At 40.1% G+C, this 27,962-nt stretch overlaps 1 long non-coding RNA gene across 1 annotated transcript; it reads left to right on the top strand.

Moving 5' to 3' along the window:
- Positions 1-937: 937 nt before the first annotated feature.
- On the top strand, positions 938-20,408 carry LOC122443806. The gene is made up of 5 exons (XR_006270113.1): positions 938-2,663; positions 13,461-13,521; positions 13,627-13,765; positions 19,306-19,379; positions 20,284-20,408. It is a non-coding gene; the product is annotated as an uncharacterized LOC122443806 (long non-coding RNA).
- The last annotated feature ends 7,554 nt before the right edge of the window (positions 20,409-27,962 follow it).

The raw sequence follows: 27,962 nt of genomic DNA, 5'->3' as shown, positions 1-27,962 counted from the left end.
GAAGACAAAAGGAAGGCAGTATTTTAAGGAATTCTGATCAGAACCAAGTTCTTAACAGCCATATTCTCTTGCCTGATGTAGATACTTGTAGAGAGATTCCAAAGCACTTAATCTGCTTGCCTGATACACTTGATGATAGTGTAATAACCTATGGTATAAGCAAACATTGCTCTATCTAAGGGATCAAATTACCACGAAGATTAGGTCCTGTTTCTAAATGTTTTCCTTTCTTTTGCAGGGTGATAAATGGGAGAGGGAGAGAGCTGACATGCATTTTTCAAATGCAAGTCAATCATTAGCAGAGTCATTTACAAAAGAACTTTGTATTTCCTGTAATCATTAAATTGATTGACCAGTCAGGAAAATATGATCCTTCTTTCTGTTTTGAGATTTGCAAATGGAATCATAAAATTGAATCCCATTTTTTTTCTTAATAAATGGAATGTGGTTTTAAAACTTTTACTTAGTTATTTGGCCGCCTTGGGTCTTAGCTGCATCACTTGGGATCTTCCTTGTAGCATGCCAGGTCTTTTGTGCGGGCTTCTTTCTCTAGTTGCCACACTGATGCTCAGTAGTTGCTGGGCGTGGGTTCAGTAGTTGGGGCACTCAGGGTTTGTTGCTCCGGGTGTGTGGGATCCTAGCTCCCCTTTTAATTCTGTATCTGCAGTGCTGATTTGAATATGAGTTTCTTATTACAGTTTTTTATGTTGAACATTGTTTTTATTATGTAAAGTACAGGTACGTTGTACCCCCAAGACATGATTAATCTTCTAAATTTTTTAGTTTATTTTTTTATTTTTGAGTGCACTGGGTCTTCATTGCTGTGTGCACATCTTTTCCCTAGTTGCAGTGTGTATGGGCTACTCTCTAGTTGCAGTGTCAGGGCTCCTCGTTGAGGTGGCTTCTCTTGTTATGGTGGCTTCTCTGGTTGTAGAGCACGGGCTCTAGGGCATGGGCTTAGTTGCCTCACTGGTATGTGGAATCTTCCTGCACCAGGGATTGAACTCGTGTCCTCTGCATTGGCAGGCAGATTCTTAACCACTGGACCATCAGGGAGGTCCCATGTTAGTCTTCATAAGATTGTCTTCTTTTGAACCTTAATTTTGTTTTCCTTCCTTTCTATTTTGATCCTAATGTCATATTGCATGCCTGGATCAAAACAGCCGTCAGTTTCTCAGATCCAGCAGATGCCTTGTAGCAACTTGGAAGATATATGGACATAAAACCACTTTTTTTTCTAAGGAATACCATTACAAATTAAGTATGTTAATGATGCCATCAAAATAGATAATAATCTTTCCTAAGCTTTGCTATTTTATGCCAGATGCAGCACATAAGATAATAGTGTATCTAACTGTGCCTACCTTAGTATTGGCATTCAACAAAAACTTGTTGCATTTGTCAATAAATCTTTATAATCTTTTTTTTTCCACCTTATTTCGGGGATTTTTGAATAAATGTCTCCTTATTTAACCACCAACTTCATGGGATAACACTGACAGAGCAATAAAATGAGAAAAACAAGAATTCTAAATGATCGGTTTGAGGCCTAGCTTTGACTTAGAAGATAAGGAGATAAGGATAAGGGCTCAATCATGTACTGCTAATAATAATTGGCTAACAATTATTAAACTCTTATCAATTTATTTCAATCTTATTTCAGCTACTTTGCCAAGTCATTTACATGTGTTTATTTAAGTCTCACAACAACTCTAAACTGCTGCTGTTGTCCCCATTTTACAGATGAGATAAGCAAGACATTGACAGCTTAATTTGCTGAATGACACAGCTATTAAGTCCCAGGGCTGGGATTTAAACCCAGGCAGTTTAGCTTCAGAACCTACATACATAACCATAATATGCTGTCTCTACTCTCCATGGTTCCGGGCACTATGCTGGGCCATCCTTTTCCGTAGCTTAAATGCCAACGAATTCTCATAACTATGCAAGGCAATATCAATAATTTATTTTTATAGATAAGGTAACTGAAGGCCTAAAGAAATTAATAACTTGCTCATGATACATAGCTAATCAGTGCCAGACCTGGGAATTTCCTTCAAGCCATTAAGGAGTCTACTTCTCTTCCATCACTCCAGGAAATTAAAAGTTTATTATATTTTAATTCAATTTGGTTCAGCCATGCTAGCACACCCTTCCATTATAGGTAATAGAGAATTGACTGCCTTACATGAAATGTTCTATAACAACAGCAGTAGCAGTACCATTCGTTTCATACAAAGTTTGAAAGCAGTGACCAACATTTGCTCTCTGACTTGTATCCCTTCCATCTCCCAAAACCTCACAAGATACACAGAAGACAGAAAAGGGTTTGTGCCACAGGATGTGAAAGGCCTTGTCAGAACTGGGTATTGACCTTTTGCCTAAGTTACCTTGCATACTCTGATATGAAAAGTTATCATATGACTCAAGCAAAGTCCAGACGGGGAGTCAAAGTGCTAATCTCTAACAGTAATGTGTACAGAATGGCCATTTCCTCCCTTGATGGTCAAAGAAAGCATGTAAGTCAGCAATTACATAACAAACCACGGCAAAACTTAATGTCTTAAATTTTTTTTAATTTAAAAAGATTCTGTGAATTGACTGTTTCTTCTGGTACCACCTAGAGTCACATGGAACTGTATTCATCTGATGACAGAGGAGGGGTAAGTAGCCCAGGGTGGCCTCTCTTTGCTTACAGGCGCTTAATGCTAACTGTAGACTAGAGTGCCTTGTTTTTCTCCTCACGGCCTCTCATCTTCCAACAGACCAGACTGGACTTTCACTGCATGCCGAGGGGGTGTTCTCAGTCCCAATGTGGAAAGCACTTAGGCAAGCCTTTGTACTTGTCACAGTTGCTGATGTCTTATTGGCCAGACCAGGCCAGGGCCAAGCTCAGAGTCACTGCAGGATGGAACCTAAACTCCACCTCTTTTTTTAAAAACGTGTCACATGCACTTTCCCACCCCCAACCCCAATTTTTGGTTGTTCCATGAGGCATGTGGGATCTTAGTTCCCCAACTAGTGATGAAACTGGAACCCCCTGCAGTGGAAGTGTGATGTCTTAACCACTGGACCACCAGGGAAGTCCCCCTACACTCCACCTCTTGATGAGAACAGTGCAAAGAATGTGTAGTCATTTTTAATCCACACAGAAAGAAGCCAAGCTTCAAACAGCAAAGACCAGGGGTCAGGAAACATTTTCTCAAAGAATGAGATAGTAAATCTTTTAGGCTTGCAGGCCTTGGGTCTTTGCAGTCTGGGGTATGAAAGCAACCATAGACAATATATAAACAAAAGAATGCGACTGTGTTCCAGTAAAACTATTTGCAAAAGCACGAGGTCCTATATGGTTGGTTTTTTTATATTTACAAAAGCTAAACTATACACTATAGTTTGAGGACCGCTCTCAAAGACCACTGCAGGTTGAAATAGACTTTTAAGAGTGAAAATGGGAGAGGAAAGTTTCCAAATGTTGATCCCTTGGAGTTCCAAACTGACACATTTTCTAGGAATGGCTTTTTTAAAAATTTCACATCCTCCAAGAAAGAGAAGCCAGGGAAAGTCCAATGAAAATTTCCCCTACTGTAATTTTGGAAATGAGTTGAAGAGTGACCATTGTCAGACTTAATGAAGCAGCCATCACAGCCAGGTACTGTGCTGAATCACTCAGTCATGTCTGACTCTTTGTAACCCCATGGACTGCAGCCCACCAGCCTCCTCTGTCCGTGGGGATTTCCCAGGAAAGAACACTGGAGTGGGTTGCCATGCCCTCCTACAGGGGATCTTCCCAAGCCGTGGGTCGAACCCAGGTCTCCCGCATTGCAGGCAGGTTCTTTACCGTCTGAGCCACCAGGGAATCCCTGATAGCCAGGACACCATCCAAATTCAAGGATTCACATAAAACTTAGAGCAATATTAAGAACTCACTAGATACTTTATGGAAGTTATTTCATTTCATGCTTAAGAAATCTTATTAGGTTAAAATTATTACCCCATGTTAAAGATAGAAAGATCGAACTTTAGAGATGTGAAGTTAAATGTCTCTAGTTAATGTTATTAATGTTAAAACCTAAACAGCCAATACTTGAAACCAGAACCAGAACATTTTCTACCACATACTCCACCACATTGCCCCTGCCTTTTGAGTTTGAAAGGAAAATAATCTATGTAGGAAAATAACTTATTGGAAAAATTATAAAAATTATTAAATTTATAAAATTTATAAATTTATAAAAATTATTTGTAATTACTAGTCACACTCACATACAAAATAGCATCTCTTCGAGTGCAGGAAAAAAGATGGGGAATAAGAAGAATTGGTAGTTTTCTCCTACCTATTTTAAATATGGGTCGTTTTCTCCGACTTGTGCATTAACAGAATGTGAGAGGTATGGTAGGGCCAAAAGATCAGGAGACAACTGACATTGAAAGGTTAGTTTATTACAGTTTCCAAGAAAAGAGGACGCTCTATGTCTTGGGGGCCACACAGAGAAGCGCTGATGCTGGTCATAGGGCAGAGGGAGAGGGAGGAGCTGTGGGCAAGAGCCTTTATTGTGGCTTCTGTGAGAAGGAACAGACCAGCCTAGGTAAGCAGGCTTAGGATGGATTAGTTTGAATAATGTCAATGGTCTCTGTAGCATAGGGGCTGTCCCTACTAGCTATCTGGTACCTAGCCTTGGGGTGATGAGGGCATGTGGATAAATGGCCCTAAGTGTGAGAGCTCAGTAAAAGAGATCATTGGAATGTGAGCTCTGGATTGGCTACTCTGTATTTGAAAACTGTGCTCATGAGAGAGTTGTTTATTATCTCTAAAAATGTACTAACCTCCGGAGGAGTAGTCCCTTCAGGGTCAGCAAGGTCCCAGATGTCAAAGCATCAATATACAGAAAATAAAAGACAGTGGTTATACTACCACTACTACTATAGTGGGTTCTCTAATTTTTGCTTTTACTCCAAGACCTACAGAAATAACTGAGATAGTCAAACGTAATCAGAACTATCTAGAAAATAGCCAAAAACAAGGAAAGAGTACAAAAAAAGGGGCTTCTGGTTCAAGAAGACAACATAGGAAAATCTTGATCTCGCAGACACAGAGTCTGCAGCTACATATAGAACAATGTCTTTCAAAAACTTAAAGCCTGGCTGAGTGATGACTACAAGTCAGGCAAACAACAGGAACTGCATCAAACTGAGTAGGAGGCTGGGATACAATCTGGCCATAAACCACACCCCCAGCACAGTGGCACATATCGCAGAGAAAGTTCAAAACCTGAAGCTCCTCTCTGAGGAGCGAAGTATTTTATTTCCATACCAGTAACTTCAACTTTTAGGACCTGCACCAGAGAGATGATCCCTAACCACTTTGAAAACTAACAGAACCTTCGAGACTGCAGTAATCTGGGAGACATATCCTAGAAGGTCCGTGCGCTGAGAGGAGCACCAGGACCCAGCTCATTGTCAGCTGACCTCAACCAGACTTAGAGAGGCTTGAAGATCAGGAACAGGAAAAGGGTGCCCACTATCACCACTTTTGCTCAACATAGTATCCGAAGTCCTAGTCAGAGCAATGAGACAAGAAATAGAAACAAAAGGAATCCAAACTGAAAGGAAGAGGTAAAGCTGTTATTGTTCACAGATGACATGATACTATATATAGAAAATCCTAAAGATAACACTGGAAAGCTACTAAAACTCATCAATGAGTACAGTATATATTGTTTATTACAGTAGCTTATAGTTGTTTAAACTATAGTTTTAGTTTATATTATAAAGTTGTATAGTACAAAATTAATATACAGAAATTTGTTGCATTTCATTCAGTACACTAACAACAAACTATCAGGAAAAAAAGAATCCCATTTACAATCATATCAAAAGAATGAAATACCTAGGAATAAATCTGAGGGAAAATGACTGTACTCATAAAACTGTAAGAAACTGATGAAAGAAATTGAACACATTACAAAAAAAATGGAAAGCTATACCTTGCTCATGGATTGGAAAAATTAATACTGTTAAAATGACCTTACTACCCAAGGCATATACAGATTCAATGTATATTTTCATTAGTTATGAAAATACCAATAGCATTTTTCACAGAACTAGAACAAATAGTTCTAAAATTTGCATGGAAAAACAAATATCCTGAATATCCAAAGCAATCGTGAGAGAAAGGAACAAAGCTGGATATACTACATTTCTTGAATTCAAACTATACTACAAAACTTCAGTAATCAAAAACCACATTATATGGCAATTAACCTATTATGAAGGTGGCAAGAAAATACAATGGGAAATAGCCTTTTCGAGAAATGGCGTTGGGAAACACTGGACAGGTAGACATGAAATAATCAAACTGGACAACTTTCTCACTCCACAAGTGTAAATAAATTCATGATGGATTAAAGACTCAAATATAAGTCCTGAAATCATAAAACATCTAGAAGGAAACATAGTGCCTTCTTTGACTTTGGTCTTAGCAATATATTTTTGGATATGTCTCCTTGGGCAAAGGAAACAAAAGAAAAAAAAATAAACGGAACCTAATCAAACTAAAAAAGTTTTGCACAGTAACAGAAACTATTGACAAAATGAAAAGACCACCTAATGGATGGGACCAGGTATTTGCAAATGATATATCCCATGAGGGGTTAATATCCAAAAGATACAAAGAACAGCTCAACATTTTTTTTTAAAAAAGCTGATTAAGACATGGGCAGAGGACCTGAAGAGACATTCCAAAGACATACAGATGACCAACGGGCACAGGAAAAGATGCTCAGACTTCCCTGGTGGCACAGTGGAATAGGAACCCATCTGCCAATTCAGGGGACACAGGTTTGATCCCTGGTCTGGGAAGATTCAACATGCCATGGAGCAACCAAATTCCTATGCCACAACTACTGAAGCCTGCTCACCTAGAGCCTATGCTCAGCAACAAGAAAAGCCACCGCAATGAAAAGCCTATGCACAACACCTGCTTGCTGCAACTAGAGAAAGCCCGCATGAAGCAACAAAGGCCCAGTGCAGTCAAAGGTACATACATACATAAAAACATAAAAAAAGATTCTCAACATCATTAATCTTTACAGAAATTCAAATCAAAGATACAGTGAGATATGACCTCATACCCTTCAGAATGGTTATTATCAAAAAGACAAGAAACAACGTGTCAGTGAAGATGTGGAGAAAAGGGAACCTCCTGTACTCTTGGTAGGAGTATAAATTGGTACAGCCACTATGGAGAACAGTATGGAGGTTTATCAAAAGCTAAAAGTAAGACTACTGTATGATCCAGCAACTCCACACCTGGGTATGTAAAAGAAGAAAAGGAAAACAGTAATTCAAAAGGCCATCAGCTGACTTTTCTGTGGAAACTTTGGAGGCTAGAAGGGAGTGGCATCTGGCATCATGTATTTAAAGGGCAGTAACTTCTAATGAGTATAATCCATAAAAATATTGAATCACTATGTTGTATACCTGAAAACAATATAATATTGTAAATCAACTATACTTAATTAAAAAGAAATTGCCTTTTCTCATGGTAAATTGATTTCAGCTGAGCTCAAGCATACTTGTATCTGTTTGAATATTCCTGAGTGCACTAATTTTTAAAAAATCCTTCAGTGTTGCATACAACACATTCATACAGTAGGACATTTTTCTTTTCTAACTGTTAACATGAGTGGTACTGGTTCTAACTAAGACATAATCCACAAAAGAAGAAATCAAGTGAGATAAGTTGCTCATGGTAACTACCTTATTTTGAGTTGAGTTCATTTACAGGCAATCCTATGCAGAAATGATTTTGAAAACAAAGAAAATGATGTATGAGACAGTGATGATCATGATAATGATGTACGATTCTGGAAAGAGCTAAAAAGAAGCTGAAGTCAGAACTTTTTTTTTTAAATAAATCAACCCTTGAGGTATACTCAGCATACAATAAAATGCTCAGAGTTAATGATGTAGCTTGATGAGGTTTGACTTGTAAGTACCATGCTGTCTTAGTGTGTTGAGAATACTATAAAAAAGTACCTTAGACTGGGTGGCCAGACATTCTGGAATGTGAAATCAAGTGGGCCTTAGGAAGCATCACTACGAACAAAGCTAATGGAGGTGATGGAATTACAGTTGAGCTATTTCAAATCCTAAAAGATGATGCTGTGAAAGTGCTGCACTCAATATGCCAGCAAATTTGGAAAACTCAGCAGTGGCCACAGGACTGGAAAAGGTCAGTTTTCATTCCAATCCCAAAGAAAGGCAATGCCAAAGAATGCTCAAACTACTGCACAATTGCACTCATCTCACACGCTAGTAAAGTAATGCTCAAAATTCTCCAAGCCAGGCTTCAGCAATATGTGATCTGTGAACTTCCAGATGCTCAAGCAAGATTGAGAAAAGGCAGAGGAACCAGAGATCAAATTGCCAAAACATCCGATGGATCATTGAAAAAGCAAGAGAGTTTCAGAAAAACAACTATTTCTGCTTTATTGACTATGCCAAAGCCTTTGACTATGTGGATCACAATAAACTGTGGAAAATTCTGAAAGAGATGGGCATACCAGACCACCGACCTGCCTCTTGAGAAACCTGTATGCAGGTCAGGAAGCAACAGTTAGAACTGGACATGGAACAACAGACTGGTTCCAAATAGGAAAAGGAGTATGTCGAGGCTGTACATCGTCACCCTGCTTCTTTAGCTTATATGCAGAGTACATCATGAGAAACGCTGGGCTGGAAGAAGCACAAGCTGGAATCAAGATTGCCGGGAGAAATATCAATAACCTCAGATATGCAGATGATACCACCCTTATGGCAGAAAGTGAAGAACTAAAGAGCCTCTTGATGAAAGTGAAAGAGGAAAGTGAAAAAGTTGGCTTAAAGCTCAACATTCAGAAAACTAAGATCATGGCATCTGGTCCCATCACTTCATGGCAAATAGATAGGGAAACAGTGGCTGACTTTATTTTTCTGGGCTCCAAAATCACTGCAGATGGTGATTGCAGCCATGAAATTAAAAGACGCTTACAGCTTGGAATGAAAGCTATGACCAACCTAGACAGCATACTAAAAAGCAGACATTACTTTGTCAACAAAGGTCCATCTAGTCAAGGCTATGGTTTTTCCAGTGGTCATGTATGGATGTGAGAGTTGGACTATAAAGAAAGCTGAGCGCCAAAGAATTGATGCTTTTAAAACTGTGGTATTGGAGAAGACTCTTGAGAGTCCCTTGGACAGCAAGGAGATCCAGCCAGTCCACCCTAAAGGAGATCAGTCCTGGGTGTTCATTGGAAGGACTGATGTTGAAGCTGAAACTCCAATACTTTGGCCACCTGATGCGAAGAGCTGACTCATTTGACAAGACCCTGATGCTGGAAAAGATTGAGGGCAGGAGGAGAAGGGGACGACAGAGGATGGGGTGGTTGGAGGGCATCACCGACTCAATGGACATGAGTTTGGGTAAACTCCGGGAGTTGGTGTTGGACAGGGAGGCCTGGTGTGCTGTGGTTCATGGGGTTGCAAAGAGTCGGACACAGCTGAACTGAACTGAGCCTGGATGGTTAATAAACAAGAATATTTCTCACAGTTCTGAAGGCTGGTAAGTCCAAGATGGAGACACCAGCAGAATTAGTGTCTGGTGAGAACCATTCCTAGTTCATAGATGGCTCCTTCTCACCTAACCACAAAGGGCAGAAGGGTTGAAGGATCTCTCTGAGGCCTCTTTGTAAAAGCACCAATCACCTCCCAAAGACCCCAACTGCTAATACCATTACCTGGCAGGGGCGGGTGGGGGGCTGCAGTGTTTAGGATTTCAACATGTGAACTTTGGAAGGAAACATTCATTTTGAGCACACCCCAATAAAGATAAAAGTTTCCCATCACTCCAGAAAGTTCTCTCTATCCCTCCATTCCCTCACATCAGGAAACATTGATGAAAATTCCATTCCCTTGTATTGTTTGGACTATTCCAGAACTTCATACAAAGGAAGTCCTATATGAAGTTTCTTCGTTCTGGTTTCTTTCTATCATCATCCTATCTACGAGATACATCCATGATTGTACACATATCAGAAACTTGTTCAGATTTACTGAGGGTTTTCCCACTGAATGAATATGCCAGTCTGTTTGCCATTCATCTAATCAGTACTGGTTGTTTGTTTCCACTCTGTGGAATAAATCCATGCATTATGCTGCTATGCTATATATATATATATATATGAATATATATATATATATATGAATCATTGTGGGGAACTTCCTATGGTAGAATCACCAAGATATAGAACAGATATAAGTTTAACTTTATAAGAAACTATTATTATCCACCCTAATGATGCCAAGAAATGCAATTACAGAGGGGTGTGCAACAACAACAAAAGATTGTCACTATCAGCAAGGTTAGAAACTACCGAACTATAAGGAAGAAGGAAGAGGTGGTAGTATACTCAGTGGTCCTCCACCTGACATGAAATCAGGTATTCGAGGCAAAATAATACTTAGTGTAGACATGACTGTAGCTGCATTGTGTATTCGTTTCATACTTCTGTTACTATGATGTTTGCTGATATCATTTTTCATGTAATAGATGTTTTGTAAGAGAGAAAATAGGAAACAAATTTTAGTGAAACAGAAAACCACTGAACAAAAGAAACACTAATGGAGAAAATCACAGTGGCACTTACTTGAAGAAATGATGAATAATCACTCTGATAATTACATAATTCTACCGCTCTTTTGGTGAAAGAGGAGAGTGAAAAATATGGCTTAAAACTCAACATTCAAAAACTAAGATCATGGCATCTGGTCCCATCACTTCATGGCAAATAGAAAGGGATAAGCGGAAACAGTGACAGACTATTTTCTTGGGTTCCAAAAACACAGTGGATAGCGACTGCAGCCATGAAATTAAAAGGCGCTTGCTCCTTAGAAGTAACCCTATGACAAACCCAGATAACATATTAAAAAGCAGAGACATCAGTTTTCCAACAAAGGGTCTGTATAGTCAAAGCTATGGTTTTTCCAGTAGTCATGTATGCATGTGAGAGTTGGACCATAAACAAGGCTGAGAGCCGAAAAATTGATGCTTTTGAACTATGATGCTGGAGAAGGCTCTTGAGAGTCCCTTGGACTGCAAGGAGATCAAACCAGTCAATCTTGAAGGAAATCAACCCTGAATATTCATTGGAAGGACTGATGCTGAAGCTGAGGCTCCAATACATACTTGGCCCTCTGATCCGATGAGTTGACTCATTGGAACAAACAATGATGTTGGGAAAGATTGAAGCAAAAGGAGAAGGGGAAGGCAGAAGATGAAATGGTTAGATAGCATCACCAACTCAATGGACGTGAATCTGAACAAATCCAAGAGACAGTAGAGGACATAAGAGCCTGGTGTACTGCAGTCCATGGGGTCGCAAAGAGTCAGACAAGACTTAGGGACTGAACAGCAATGAACAACAACAAAATATTGGCACTAACATTATAGCATCTCTTATGCCATACCAGGGATTGATTTATTGACATTTCAATCAATGAGTGTTCTCTATGTCTTCTCCTAGATGAGTTCTGCATAATTTTTATTTGCACAGACTTTTCCAGGTATTAGAGTTGTAGTTCATGTCAGTGCACCTAGTTTCAAAGAAACATCTTCCCTTTTGTGCAGTTTCGTCTCCAAACAAAATACGATGGACAGAGCAATGCATAGCTCTTATCAACCAGACTTGTACTATTGTGACAACTCCTAAAGCTAGGAAGACGTTTAGCTCGTGAAAGTCAAAAACCTCAGTAGAGGAAGTCATGGTGTTCATATCAGGTTAAGAAAAAATGGATGCGGGGCAAATAAAAACAGATGGTTATTACTATTTCTGACTGTAGTCTGGGCAAAAGTCTGGCTACAAAAGGATTTGGTCAAAAAATATTTTCGCACCCTAAAAGCCTCCTTTCCTTGAGATTTCTATTTTCTATGACTTAAATAATGGTTGTATCTCTAGGAATCCCCTACCCTCCTTGTGGTTTAGACAGCCAGCCTAGACCTTGCATGCTTGAGGGGTAGATTTAGCACGGTTCCCTATAAACTTAGAATTTTCACTTCTTCCTTAGCCCAATTACATGTCTTGGGATCTTCCACTCTCTAACTCACCACAAGGTACAGGAGGCCTAAGCAATAATGAGCTTATGAAGAAGACAGACCAGGTGAAAACAGCTAGTCCGAGCTGATTGAGTCAATTTACCAATCCTACCGCATGGGGGCGGTAGGAGACAAGAGAGAGGGAGTTATACATATGCCGTTTGAATGCAGAGAGACTGCCAATCTATCACTGGCTAAAACATTACGCCAGAATTTGACAAAATATTATAAACTCCTCAGGATTGGGATGGATTAGGGACGAGCAAAAGGGAAGACTTTTAAGGGGAAAAAGATTTTCTTTCTACTTCAATATAATATTTTCCAGTTACTTGTCTAAGCATAAAGGATAACGTGGCATTGTTTGGTAATTTGTTTTTTTAAGTTAAGAGCCTATTTCCATGTGCTTAAATATTTGATAGCACACAATATATAATTTTAGGGGCTCCTCTGGTAGCTCAGGTGATAAAGAATCTACCTGCAATGTGGGAGAGCTGGGTTCCCTCCCTGGGTTGAGAAGATCCCCTGGAAGAGGGCATGGTGACCCACTCCAGCATTCTTGTCTGGAGAATTCCATGGACAGAGGAGGCTGGAGGGCTACAGTCCACAGGGTCGCAGAGACAGACACGACTGAGCGACTAAGCACAGCACATAGTACATAATTTTAAATCACTAGATAAATTTTCAGTCAAAGGCGACTCTAATATATCTACTTGAACCACTATTTTGGAGTAGTTGAGGTATTTCCAGAATTTCTATAGTTATAAAATAATTAACTATAATTAACTTTCATAAGGTTAAATCTTTCCCAAAAATCACAGTAATTTCCTCTGATGGAAGTGCTGGGTTCAAATGAATATAGATTTTTAAGGAACGCGTGCTAAATCGCTTCAGTCATGTCCAGCTCTTTGCAACCCTATGGACTGTAGCCCGCCAGGCTCCTCTGTCCTTGATTCAACAGGCAAGAATACTGCAGTAGGTTACCGTTTCGCCCTCCAGGGTTTCTTCCCGACCCAGGGATCAAACCAGCATCTGTTATGTCCCCTGCATTGGCAGGCAGGTTCTTTACCACTAGAGCCACTTGCTGAATTCATCAAAAAGTGCTTACCAATGTATATTCCACAAACAACATATTACATTATGCTTACCACTTGGTGGCTTTTTAAGTATTTACCAAGTTGATTCTCTGTTCATTCATATTTCTTAAATTGTAATAATGTTGCATATTTTATTTTATTAGAATTACAATATTGTTGTAATGTTATAACATTTATATTTTATTCATGTTTTTTAAATTTCTTTTTTAAATTTTCCATGAATATCCTTGATCCAGAAGCACTTACTTTTTCTGAGTAATCCTGATTCTGTTTGGATATGTAGCATCCTTGTCCCAGGTAAAGAAAGCATTAGCAAAAGAGGAATTTGTATCACTGTGTTTTTGAAAAGCACCGTCTTTCCTTACAGTGCATTTTAAGTTCTCTTTTCCCCTCTCATCTCAGTAACCGCCAGCCCACCCAGCACTTCCCATCTTGCTTGTCTGCATCCATCAAGAGTTTGTGTGGATATCCTGAGCAGCCCATTCAGAGCCCTTACAGTCCTCGCAACCGGGAAACTGTACCCAGCACTCTCTACCAAAAGGTCACTACTTGATAAAGCATCCTTTTTAAAAATCTTTCCTGTTCCCCTATTTGTGATTCGAACTTTTCATTCAGTTAGTTTCTTTTGCAACCCGTTCTGATGAATTCACCTCAGACTCACTCACTCTCAGTAGATCCGTCATATTAAAATAGCACTTCAGAGCTGGATGAGGCAGTGAGGAGGAAGACAAGAGAGAGGAGTGAGAAGAAAAAAGAGAGGAAGCTGAGGTGGGAACTCTGATACTTGAGAGAAAAATTTAACTGGACTACCCTGAAAATAGACACCTTTTATTTTTGAGTCAAACCCAGCATTTGATTGTTGGGGCAGACTAATTTTTAACATTTTTTTCCTCTAAATGACAAAGTTGTTTTTAACCTACGCAGATTTGTCAGTGACTTGGTCAAAACTGATCTTCGCATACTCGTGTTTAATGGACAGTATAGCCAGATTTATTAATTTTTAATTAATTTTAACTTCAAAAATTCTGTTAACGTATACAAAGATAAACTAGTTAATTTTCTTTTTTGGACAAAAGGTAAGCAGAGATTCATAAGAATTCAATTTCACAATAAAATCCAAGATTGCAAAACACTGCCCATGTGTTTATTTCTTCAGGATCATTTCTAGTAACTTGAAAATATCTCTATAATCTTAAATTTTTAATTTTATCTTAAATTTTTAAACAAAAAACTTCACAACATTACATATAATGACAGAATTGAAGTAACTCAAGTTTTATTTCTTTGTTTCTACAACCACAGTGCTCTCACTGTTTATTTTAATTTTTTGTTTAAACACTGGAATATGCTATCGTAAGAACTGGAGACACAAACTGTACCCAAAGTTAGTTTGAATAATTACAAATTTTTACAAATTTACTCTCAAAACAGTGCATGTAGCTAAGTCTGCATGGGCCAGGGCTATCTTTATTTTGATAACGTTATCGTCTATGTGGAAAATCTGAAAAAAATTGACAAAAAAAACCTCCTGAAACTAGTAAGTAATTACAGTAAGGCTACAACATACACTTTTATTTTTTTATTTTTTTCATTTATTTTTATTAGTTGGAGGCTAATTACTTTACAATATTGTAGTGGTTTTTGTCATACACTGACATGAATCAGCCATGGATTTACGTGTATTTCCCATCCCGATCCCCCCTGCCACCTCCCTCTCTACCCAATCCCTCTGGGTCTTCCCAGTGCACCAGGCCCGAGCACTTGTCTCATGCATCCAACCTGGGCTGGTGATCTGTTTCACCCTAGATAATATACATGTTTCGATGCTATTCTCTCAAAACATCCCACCCTCGCCTTCTCCCACAGAGTCCAAAAGTCTGTTCTGTACATCTGTGTCTCTTTTTCTGTTTTGCATATAGGGTTATCATTACCATCTTTCTAAATTCCATATATGTGTGTTAGTATGCTGTAATGGTCTTTATCTTTCTGGCTTACTTCACTCTGTATAATGGGCTCCAGTTTCATCCATCTCATTAGAACTGATTCAAATGAATTCTTTTTAATGGCTGAGTAATATTCCATGGTGTATATGTACCACAGCTTCCTTATCCATTCGTCTGCTGATGGGCATCTAGGTTGTTTCCATGTCCTGGCTATTATGAACAGTGCTGCGATGAACATTGGGGTGCACATGTCTCTTTCAGATCTGGTTTCCTCAGTGTGTATGCCCAGAAGTGGGATTGCTGGGTCATTTGGCAGTTCTATTTCCAGTTTTTAAAGAAATCTCCACACTGTTCTCCATAGCGACTGTACTAGTTTGCATTCCCACCAACAGTGTAAGAGGGTTCCCTTTTCTCCACACCCTCTCCAGCATTTATTGCTTGTAGACTTTCGGATAGCAGCCATCCTGACTGGCGTGTAATGGTACCTCATTGTGGTTTTGATTTGCATTTCTCTGATAATGAGTGATGTACAACATACACTTTAATATACAAAAGTCAATCCTATATCCTAGATACTAGGAATGAAAAAGTGGAATTTGAAATTTGAAACAATACCCTTTACATTAGCACCACCACCACCGCCCCCATGAAATGCTTAGGTGTAAAACTAAAAACTATGGACATGATGTATATGAAAACTACAAAACTCTGATGAAAGAAATCAAATAAGAACTAAGTGAATGAAGATATATTCCATGTCCATGGTTAGGAAGACTAAGATGTCAGTTCTTCCCAACCTAACTTGATCTGCAGATTCAATGTGATGTCAGTCAAAATCCCAGCATGTTATTTTGTGGGTATCAACCAACTGATTTTCAAGTTAATATGAGGGGCTTCCCTGGTGGTAAAGAATCTGCCTGCCAGTGCAGGAGACACAGATTAAATTTCTGGTCCAGGAAGATTTCACAACTAAACAACTAAACCCATGTGCCACAACTAGAGAGTAGCCTCTACTCACCACAACTAGAGAAAAGCCCGAACAGCAGCAAAGACCCAGCACAGCCAAATAAAAATAGATAAGATTACACAAAAAATCAAATTACCACAGATTTCCTGGTTTAAAACACAGTTATTGTCGTTGGTTTTTTTAATTAAAAAAGCTCATATGGGGAAGGAAAAAACTCAGAATTGAAGGAGAAGAACAAAATCAGAGGAACTGACACTATTCAAGAATTACTCTAAAGCTACATTATTCAAAATGGTGTGGTATTGTGAAAGAATAGACAGATCAGTATAATAGAGAATAGAGAGCCTAGAAATAGAAGCATGTAAATGTAGTCAACTGATCTCTAGCAAAGGATAAAAGCTAATCTTTTTAACAATGCTGTTGGAACAACTGAATATCCACAAGCAAAAACCAAACCCAAACAAACAAACTTAGATGCACACCTCACACCCATCACAAAAATTAACTCAAAATAGACCATAGACCTAAATATAAAGCCCCAAATTATAAAGCTCCTAGAAGATAACAGGTGAAAATATATTGGGTTGATCAAAATATTCGTTTGGGTTTTTTCATAAGATGTTACTGAAAAATCCGAATGAGCTTTTTGGCCAACTGATAGAAGACCGTGGATATATAATACCAAAGGCAGGATCCATGAAAAAAATAATTGATAAGCTGGATTTATTTAAAATTAAAAACTTCTGATATGTGAAATACACAGTCAAGGAAATGAGAAGACAAGGCATACACAGGGAGAAGGTACATGCAAAGGATGCGTCTGATAAATGACTGCTTGGTTGTGTGCATGCTAAGTCTCTTCAGCCATGACTGACTCTTTGTGACCCTATGGACTATAGCCCACCAGGCTCCTCTGTCCATGGGATTCTCCAGGCAAGAATACTGGGGTGGGTTGCCATGCCCTCCTCCAGGGGATCTTCCCAAACCAAGGATCCAACCGACATCTCTTATGTCTCCTGTATTGTCAGGCAGGCTCTTTACCACCTGGGAAGCCCAAATAATACAGAATGATGTATAATTTCCAGTTATTTCCAGTAAACACTTTTTGCATTTTTGTTAAAGTAATAAAACAATTGTCAATTATAGCTATATATTTTATATATAATACAATATATAAAAAATATATATTTAATATTTTAAAATATTATAAATTTATGACACATCTACCACATTATATGCCTGGAAAATCCCATGGACGAAAGAGCCTGGTAGGCTACAGTCCATGGGGTTGCAAAGAGTCGGACACGACTGAGCGACTTCACTTTCACCACATTATATATTGAATAATTATTTATTATTTATGTTTTTAAAAGTTGGTTGCCCAAGTCAGCCCCCACATAGTCCCACATAGCCCCCCACATAAATCCTATGAGATAATACTATTATCCCCACTGATTTACAGATGAAATAAAAACTTTAGAGACATTAACTTGCTTAAACCACAGCATAATAAATGATGAGGTTTTTTTTTCTCCTTTCCATCTCAGGTTAATCAGCTAGATTATTTTCTCTTATCAAGATAACTGAACATGGAAATGTCCTTTTTTTCTTTGACCATGCTCTGTGACATGTGGGATCTTAGTTCCCCTACCAGAGGTCCAATCCACGCCCTCTGCAGTGCAAGTGCAGAGTCAACCTCTGGACCGCCAGGGAAGTTCCAAAATACCCATTGTTTTTATTACAGGGTTCAAAAGTTAGTCATCCATGGTAGTAAGAATGTGTGTTTGTGTGCATATGTGTGTGCGTGCACGCTCATGCTTTGATCAGCAATATATTTTTAAATTAGGAATCTCACATAAAAGTCAGATTTTGGTTTTCTCTTAGAAACTCGGATGATCTGGAAACACTGGGCCCGTATTCCTCCACAGCAGTGGCTTGCTAATGGACATTTGTCAGGACATTATCTCCAGTTTGCCAAGCTTCCCCTTCTCCCTTTCCTCTACATCCTGCCAGCTTCAATCAAGGACATTATACTTACTACAGAGGTAGCAGACTGCAATGGTTTAAGAAGCCAGACTGGGGTTCAAATCCCCGCTCTGCTACTTAACCAGCTCTGTAACTTTGGACAAGTTACTTAACCTCTCTGTGTATAGGTTTCTTCAGTTTGTAAAGCTGAACTAATAACAGTGTCTTTCTCATAGGGCTTTTTTCTAAAAACTAATTAAAAATTTTTTTAATCTACTTATTTATGGCTGTGCTGGGCATTGTTGCTACAATGCAGGCTTTCTCTAGCTTTGGCCAGCCAGGGGCTACTCTTTATTCCAGTGCACAAACTTCTCGTTGCGGTGGCTTCTCTTGTTGAGGGAGCATGGGCTCTAGAGCACCTGCTGAAGCGGGTTACAGCTCCCGGGCTCTAGAGTGAGGACTCAGTAGCTGTGGTTCAGGGGTTTAGTTGCTCCACGGCATGTAGGATCTTCCGGGACCAAGGATGGAACCCTTGTCACCTGCATTGGCAGGCAGATTCTTAGCCACTGGACCACCAAGGAAGTCCCCTTCACAGAGCTTTTAGAGGACTTAAAGTAATAATTCAAGAAAACCTTAGAACACTCTTTAGCATATATGTGTTCCCTAAAAGTATCATTACATCCTGTCACAGTGAAAGCACTTCAGTTTGAGTTCCCTGTTGATGAAACTCCTCCTCTCCACCCTCAGAGGTATAGCCAGAAAATGAACTCAGACCACCGTAGTCCAGCAGCTATGCTTTCTGGGTTATTCTGTGTTAAGTAATTCCATACGTGGACTTCAGTCATCCAGCCTGTGTTGAGCTAAACCATGGCCAGTCCAATTTCATAGTCTCTATTCTAAAGGGAATATACTGCTTCACAGCCTTCATGCGGTTTTCAGTTTCCCAGATATCCCGTGCATCATTAATCACATAGGAACAAGCAACACTTGGCAAGGCAGCATGCTCTAAACTCGTAGGCAAGCAAGAGCAATTTTTCCACCTTCACTTTGAACCCCATCCCACCTCAGAGACAGCAGGAGATTCAGACACACAGGAGAAGGCTCATTACTGAACAGAATTCTGGCCACTCAATGTAAATCATCCCAATCAGGTTAAGGGTGACTCCTATCTCCCCAAAGCTAAAATAAACTTTCTATCTTTTTCAGGACTGAGAAAACTGGCAATTCAGAAAAGATCTCAGAAGAATCTTAAGGGTCTGACTTTAAATATTAATTTCTAGGTATAAATGTAGATTATAAACATACATATAATTAAAGCAAAATAGATTTTACTCTCCATGATGTCTTAAACCTGCTCTTTTCATTTAGTACTACATTAGTAAAATATTTGATGTAAATACATTTACAATATTATTTCTAGTGGCTTTTTGATATTCAGCTATGTGACTATAACAATCCCCTATACTTAGACATCTGGATAGCTTCCTAATGTTCCCCAAGTTCACAAAAATGATGTGATAAACAATCCTGTAAATTAAATTTGGAGAGCAACTTTATTTGTTTACCCTGGAATTTTTTCTTAGAGGTAGTTCCCCTAAGTCCTGCCCACCATTGGAAATAATTTTTAAAGAAAAAGTAAAACTTAAAATATCCCAGTTTGAATATTCCATCTATTTCCTGTTAGACCTTAATTGACACAGAACCTGTTACTTATCAATATCTACTGTGTGTTTTATACTTTACATTCTTTAGTTAAATCATGCAACAGCTTTTTGTGATGGGCATTATTATTCTCAGTTAAGAAATGAGACTCAAATGTATAAAGTAATATGTCTAAGATCACAGCTAATTAATATCAGGAAATTTAAATTCTTCTTGGTCTGACTTTAAAGTTAAGGAACTTTCCTTAATACTATGTTCCTGAAGAGATTCTATAATTCAATTTTTAAATAGACCCAACAATATTTTAGGTGCTGTGAGGAAAAGGACCATTTAGAGCTGTAAGTAATGATTTGCAAAATGAATACCCACTCACTAAAAATTGACGTAAGTTAAAATGTTTAGTTGTGAGGTAGCTGAAATCAAGAGATATTTCTGATTTCCTTTGGTTCTGAAAACACGTAATTAGTATCACCTGCTTTGAAATGGATGCATGTGCCAGCTCAACTTCATTCTCTTCCTTAGTGCCTTCCAGAGTTCCTTGCTGCTACTGCTGCTCCTGCCGCTGCTGCTAAGTCGCTTCAGTCGTGTCCAACTCTGTGCGACCCCATGGACTGCCGCCCACCAGGCTCCTCCATCCATGGGATTTGCCAGGCAAGAGTACTGGAGTGGGTTGCTATTGCCTTCTCTGCCAGAGCTCCTTGAAAAGTCCCTATTCAGACTCTAACTCCCTGTTCTTATAATATGCATGCAAGCATGCTAAGTCACTTCAGTCATGTCCGACTTTTTGCAGCCCTGTGGACCGTAGCCTGCCAGGCTCCTCTGTCCATGGGATTCTCCAGGCAAGACTACTGGAGTGGGTTGCCGTGGCCTCCTCCAGGGGATCTTCCTGATCCAGGGTCTCTTATGTCTCCTGGATTCCCAAGTGGGTTCTTTACCACTAGTGCCACCTGGGCAGCCCATTCTTATACTATATAGGTTACTTTTCTCTGTTGGGTATTGTCAGAAACATTTATACTAATGTCAACATGTTTTAGATGTAACAGAGAGTATATTTTAAAGAATATGCCATATAGCTGTACTCAAAGTTTGGTGGAATATAGAATCTAGTTGGTTCTTTTTTGGCCACTTGCTAATTTAAATCTGTCCATCTTTTGTAAAGATCAGCTTCTACCAGTTAGAAGACAAATGTACCCTGTTCACCCAACTGGTCAACTCCTGAAATTGGATTTGTTATCTGAGCACCAAAGAATTGATGCTTTTGAACTGTGGTATGGAAAAGACTCTTGAGAATCTCTTGGACTGCAAGGAGATCCAACCAGTCCATCCTAAAAGAAATCAGTCCTGAATATTCATTGGAAGGACTGATGCTGAAGCTGAAACTCCAATACTTTGGCCACCTGATGTGAAGAACTGACTCACTGGAAAAGACCCTGATGCTGGGAAAGATTGAAGGTGGGAGGAGAAGGGGATGACAGAGGATGAGATGCTTGGATGGCATTATCGACTCAATGGACATGAGTTTGAGTAAGCTCCGGGAGTTGGTGATGGACAGGGAAGCCTGGCATGCTGCAGTCCATGGGGTTGCAGAGAGTTGGACATGACTGAGTGGCTAAACTGAACTGAACTGAGTTTGTTGTTACTACAACATTGAGGGTACCCTTCAGAAAAGCTTAACTCTCATTCTTTGACCATTCTTTGCACCAATTAGGATAGATTCACCTGCAAGAAAAATGCTTTAAGCCACTGGAAATTTTCTTGTTTCTTAAGGAAAATTCCCAAAGTGGGCAGTTTCAGAGTTGACTGGCAACTCAAACATGTCATCAGGGACCCAGCGGCTTTTCATCCTTGAGTTTCAGCATCCTAAGCATGCTGCCTTGCATCCTCACGTTTGTCACAAGGTCACAAGGTGGCTACAGAAACTCCAGGCCTTAGGTCTTCACACAGCATTCAAAGATGAGAAAAGGGGGCAAAGGAAAAACACCTTTCCTGTTCATCAAGAAGGAAATATTTTCCAGACTTTCTTCTATGCCCAAGATGGGAACTGGATCAAAGAGCCATCTCTGACTGCAACACAGGCTGAAAGGTGACTATCTGGCAAAGAGATTTAAAGTTCTGATTGACTTAGACCAGTCACAATTTCATGCTTATTCAGCCTTTCTATCCTACTCTTTAGCACATTTTTTGGTCTTTCACTCTTACTGTGGCCAAAGCTGAAGAAAGGGGGAATGAGCTAACAGTGGCTGCTATCATGTGGTGTAATGTGTCATAGGATCCACTGTGCTCTGATATGAAGAAAGGATAATAAAGTCGTCCATATGATATGATTAGGACTGGTCAAGAAATGGGTTTGGTCTCTGTTTGATTCTTGCTTTAGCCCTGGCCACAATAAGAATAAAAGAAGATAACAAACACATCAAAATTGTAGAAATGCAAAAGGTGGCTAAAATCTTCCATGGGCTGAATTAGGAGTATGGGATTAACAGACACACACCACTATATACAAACCAGGTAAACAACAAGGGCAGTATAGCACAAGGAACTATAGTCAATATATTGTAATAACCTCTAATGGAAAACAATCTGAAAGAATATATATATATATAACTGAATTACTATGCCATATGCCTGAAACTAGCACAATATTTTTTTTTGTTTTGTTTTTCTTTTTTGAAACTAGCACAATATTATAAATCAACTTCAATTTAAAAAATTATCTGTAGGCTGAACTCATTACAAATATCATTTAGAGGCTCAGCAGGGCCAAAAATAAGGAGAGAACTGTTATGTCCAAGTCAGGCAGAGAACAGTTAATCTCTGATAGTATCTTTGATTAGGACGGCTCCCCTTATCTCTTAAGACTACAGAATAAGCCAATTTCTCTGGTTAGAAAGCCCCACTTTTTAGGATAAAGGTCAGGATGTGTATGCCGTGGTGTGTGCATGCCTGTGTGAGTGCTCGGTCGCTCAGTTGTGTCTCTTTGTGACCTCATGGACTGTAGCCCACCAAGCTCCTCTATCCATGGAATTTTCCAGGCAAGAATACTAGAGCAGGTTGCCATTTCCTACTACAGGGGATTCTCCCGACCCAGGGATTGAACTTGGTCACCTGCATTGGCAGGCAGATTGTTTACCACTGAACTACCTGGGAAGTCATTGTATTCCATGGTAGGGGCAGTCAAAACATTTTAATGCCATTTGTGTGGGTGTGTATGTATCTGTTCCTCAGTAATGCACTATGCACTGAAATGAGGTCTAATGACAGCTACACACTAAATAAGATAATCAGCTAAATAAAAAACAGTCCCCAGATCTCTGAGTCTCCTCTATCCTCTTTGTATAATACACCCTGATGAACTGGAGAGGGGAGTCAAGGAGCTGCCAAGGTTGTAACACAACAGTGTTTATCTCAGAAAACAACCACATGGGACATAATTCTGACTTTGCCAACCCCAACCTCTCCCTGCACTAGTTTCCTTGGTATCACCAGAGCCTAAAGCCCAGTCTGTGGAATTAAAAAGCAGTATCAGTGGAAAGCTGATTACTAAATAACGCTGAATTTAAAGTTAGGATACAAAATTGTCACTACCAAATGCTCAGGTATACTCAAACACGTATTAAGTGTATAACTGTATGAAATTACACGTCATAATAGTTATTTCCAGGTGGTGTTATTTGGATGATTTTTCTTTATACCTTTCTGCATGTCTAATTTCCCAAAAATAAATATGCATTGCTTCATAATTAGGTAAATATTACTGTTTTCTTTTGTCTGTCTTTAAAATCAGCATCACAGTGTTTAAGAGGCTGTTCTGTTTACAAGGCTGGTGCTGTTCACCACCTCCGGAAGGAGCAAATCTATCAAGAGATGTTTTCATCAAAAAGTGCATTTCTCACTGGTGAAAGAGATCAATAGATCAAGACCAGAAGTTTTGTGATGATTTCTTAGGGGAAGAGACTGCGCAGGGTGCTTGGGGCCTGTGCTGTCTGGTTCCCTACTGCCTCTGGCTCTCTGCAGAATTTAGCAGATTTATCACTGCACTCCATCGAGACTTTGTTATTTTTAGCTCTGTTGACTTCTAAACTGTAGCATACAGACCTGCAATAGACAAAGTACCTTGTAGGTGGACAACCAAGCCATGGGAAAAGGAAAGAGCCCTCCACTAGGAAGAGGACGACTTACACCAGGAGGAAGAATGAGATGATATCTTGCATAGAAAGAATTTAGGGAAGGGGACATCAAGCTAAAAGCCTCAGGAATTCCAGGCTACCTGCCTTCAGCAGCAGCCAGAGCTGAAGGTCTTCCCTCATCGTTTCCTGCCACTGTCTCCCTCGTCTTGCATCCTTCACTAGGCTCTAGCCACGATGACTGCTTCCTACTCCTTGAACACAGCACTGGTCATCTGCCCCCAAATGTGCACGTGCCTCACGCCTTCACTTCACTGAAGCCACTGCTCAAATGTGACCTTCCCCGAGAGACCTCTGAGTATTCAATCTAGATTGCTGCCAAACTATTCTCACCACAACCACTCTCTGAACTTTCACCTGGCGTGAGTTTTCTTCATGCCACTTTCTTTCATCTGGAGATTCATAAAAATGCCCTCTAGTTTATTTGCTGATTATCCCCCTTCTGCACCATGAGAGCAGGAACTTTGTCTTGTTGACGGATACATCTTCACCCCCAGAACGCTCACATAGATAGTTGGCTTTCGAGAAATAGTTGTGTCATCCCCCTCACTTTTGAAGGTGGTTTTGAGGCAGTTTTACTTCCCCTCACTAAGTGGTGATAACTCTGAGTCTGGGATGGAAAACATTTCCCTGTTGTTTCTCTCCCTCACCAACGTGTTCACCGCCCAAGAACATGGCCCTCTCCCTCACCTCATTTTCAGTTCTTTCGTGTTCAGTTCATTCCATCAACTTTTCCTTTGGGGACTCCCCCTAGAGCCTCAGCCCTTTTCTGGATATCTTTCTTGTGCTCTTGTTTTGTTTTTGCCAATTTCTTTTAGGTTTGACTGACAAAACTTGTAAATATTCAGGTTGTATGTGATTTTTAAAAGGTGTACGTTGTAATGATTTAATTTTTGAGTGTGTGGTGAGGACGCTTATGATCTACTCTTGGCAGATTTCAAGTGTACAATACAATATTACTAACTATGGTCCTGATGCTAGGAAGAACTGAAGGCAAAAAGAGAAGGGAGTGGCAGAGGATGAGATGGTTGGATGGCATCACTGACTCAATGGCCATGAGTTTGAGCAAACTCCAGGAAATAGTGGAGGACAGAGGAGCCTGGAGTGCAGCAGTCCATGGGATCACATAGTCAGACATGACTTAGTGACTGAACAAAAATAACAAAATCCATGGTCACTGTCCTACACATTAGGAAAGGAAAGGAAAGGAAATTGAAGTTGCTCAGTCGTGTCTAACTCTTTATGACTCCATGGACTATAGCATACCAGGCTCCTATGTTCATGGGATTTTCCAGGCAAGGGTACTGGAGTGGGTTGCCATTTCCTTCTCCAGGGAATCTTCCTGACCCAGGGATCGAACCTGGGTCTCCTACATTGCAGGCAGACGCTTTACCATCTGAACCACCGGGGAAGACTCATTAGAACCTATATCTTATAACTAGAAATGTAACCGAGCAAGTGGTTTTGTGACCTGCTGCACAATGGAAAGACAAAATACCAAGTCAATGGTCTTTTACAAAGAGAAACAAGTTTTATTGGACAGAGGAGTCTGGTGGGCTACAGTCCATGGGGTCCCAAATAGTCGGACACGACTGAGCGACTGAGCACACATGCAAACATTTTATGAAAGAGGGAAGGTTATTTCCTCCTTTGGTCCTTTCCAAAAGTTCCCTGTCTGTCGCCAGTGCAGTGAAACAAAGAGCAGAGCAGCAGTCATCATTCCTTATCTGGTAGGAAGTCTGACTTGAAATAACAATTTAAGCCTTGTGGCTCAGCTGGTAAAGAATCCACCTGCAATGTGGGAGACCTGGGTTCCATCCCCGGCTTGGGAAGATCCCCTGGAGAAGGGAAAGGCTACCTACTCCAGTATTCTGGCCTGGAGAATTCCATGGACTGTATAGTCCATGGGGTCGCAAAGAGTCGGACACGACTGAGCGACTATCATTTTCACTTTCACTTTCAATGGCTCATAAGACCAACTCTGTTTTTCTTTGTTCCATCCAGGTTTCGGAAGAGTGATTAATACTTGAGTGTGGTAAATCCATGGTCTTATCCCCACTAATTTAAAGAGGAGTGAGTGTTCAGCAGCACCTTGTATGGTCCTGTCCACTTAGTGGCAAGTTGATGTTCAGGTCCTTGTTCTCTCCAGGTTTAGAGGAGGAACTGATCCCCAGGCAGGAAGGGGAGCAGGACTTCCTCATTTGGGGAGACAGACTATCAGAGACAAACTCATGAAGTTTGTCTCATGGAAGTTAATATAGTGCTAAAGTCTTAACACAGTCAGTGATTGCTAAGTCCTTTAAGACATCTATAGATTCTCCTGCCCAGACACCTGGAATAGCTTACCATAAATATTTCAAAAGTGTTTAATTTAAGCTTGCTTTTAGGAGCCACATTAATCTGTAGCAGGGCAACTGGCAAGGCCTTATCTCAAGTTAAATTAGTCTCTTGACATACTTTAACAATGCTTCTTTCTAACGTATGATTGATTTTCTGTTTTTCCTGTTGATTGTGGTCTCTGGGTTGGTGGTTGTTTTCAACTAATGTGCAGTGTTTAGACACTTGTTGGGTTATGCTTGAGACAAAGCCAGCCTCTTTATCACTTTGAAGGGTACTAAACCGTCCAACCGCTTCCCAGGTGGCACTAGTAATAAAGAACCCATCTGCCAATGCAGGAGACGTAAGAGATACTGGTTTGATCCCTGGGTCAGGAAGATCCCCTGGAGGAGCACATGGCAACCTACTCCAGTGTTGCTGCCTGGAGAATCCCTTGGACAGAGATCCCTGGTGGGCTATCGTCCATAGGGTCGCAGAGTCGGACTTGACCAAAGTGACTTAGCACATAACACATCAGAGACCATCCAAATTGGAGAATAATTTCCTTAAGAAGGGCTATAACAACTTTAGAGGCTTTTTGCTATCTGGGTGGAATATGCTTTCCCCCATCCTGAAAAACTGTACACAAGCACTAGCAGGTATCTGGAATTTCCTGCCGCTCGAAACATTTGAGTAAAGTCTATTTTCCAGTTCTCAGTGGGGCAGGTCCCTCTGTTTTGAGTCCCCAACTGGGGAACTCTGACAGCAGTCTTTGGGCTATTTTTGCACAAATCAAGCCATTCTGAGTGACTCACTGTGTAGTCTTTTATAGGTTAGACCCCATTAAATACTTCTGAATCCACTTAAGGTGGCATCTCTCCCATAATGGGTACTATTATGAATGTGCTGCGGGGCTTCCCTGCTGGCTCAGATGGTAAAGAATCTGCCTGCAGTGCAGGAGACCTGGGTTCAATTCTGGGTCGGGAAGATCCCCAGGAGAAGGGAAATGGCAACCCACTCCAGTAGTCTTGCCAGGAGAGTTCCGTGGACACAGGGACCTGGCAGACTACAATCCATGGGGTTGCAAAGAATCAGACATGACTGAGCGACTAACATTTTCATTTCATGAATGTGCTGCGGCACAATGTCCAGGAGTGTCTCAGGGATCAAAACAATTCCTTGTGCACAACATTTCCAGCCAGGCAATCAAGAGAGAAAACCTACTATCTGACCCTCTCTCTGTCCTTTTCTGAATACACTGACTGGTATTTTGACAAGTCAGTCTGTTAGAGAAGTGATCCCATCACGACTTGATAATCGCCCTAGCAAGTCATCCATATATTGCAGTAAAAGTCCTTCACTCAATATTAAGTTTCCAACCTTTTCCCAAATAAGGTAGGGGAATTTTTAAATCCTCAAGGCAGGACTGTCCAACATTACTCTTGGACTACCTGTGTTTCTGTGTCCTGCCATTCAGAAGAAAATAGCTGCTGTGATTCTTCCTCAAATAGGAATGTAGGGAGAAAAGAAACCATCTTTTAAGTCCCCAAACTGAGTACCAGCCATATTCTCTCAGATTAATTGTGAGCAGAGCACACACAGAGTGCAACTCTTAAATTATTTCGTTAATAGCCCTCAAGTTTGGACAAAGCGATATTCTGCTGCGTTTGACTTTTTGACCAAGAGCATAGGGGTTTTGTA

The sequence above is a fragment of the Cervus canadensis genome, chromosome 6 (assembly GCF_019320065.1).
Source record: "Cervus canadensis isolate Bull #8, Minnesota chromosome 6, ASM1932006v1, whole genome shotgun sequence".
In the NCBI taxonomy this organism is placed as follows: domain Eukaryota; kingdom Metazoa; phylum Chordata; class Mammalia; order Artiodactyla; family Cervidae; genus Cervus; species Cervus canadensis.
This window is presented reverse-complemented; position numbering and strand designations above follow the sequence as displayed.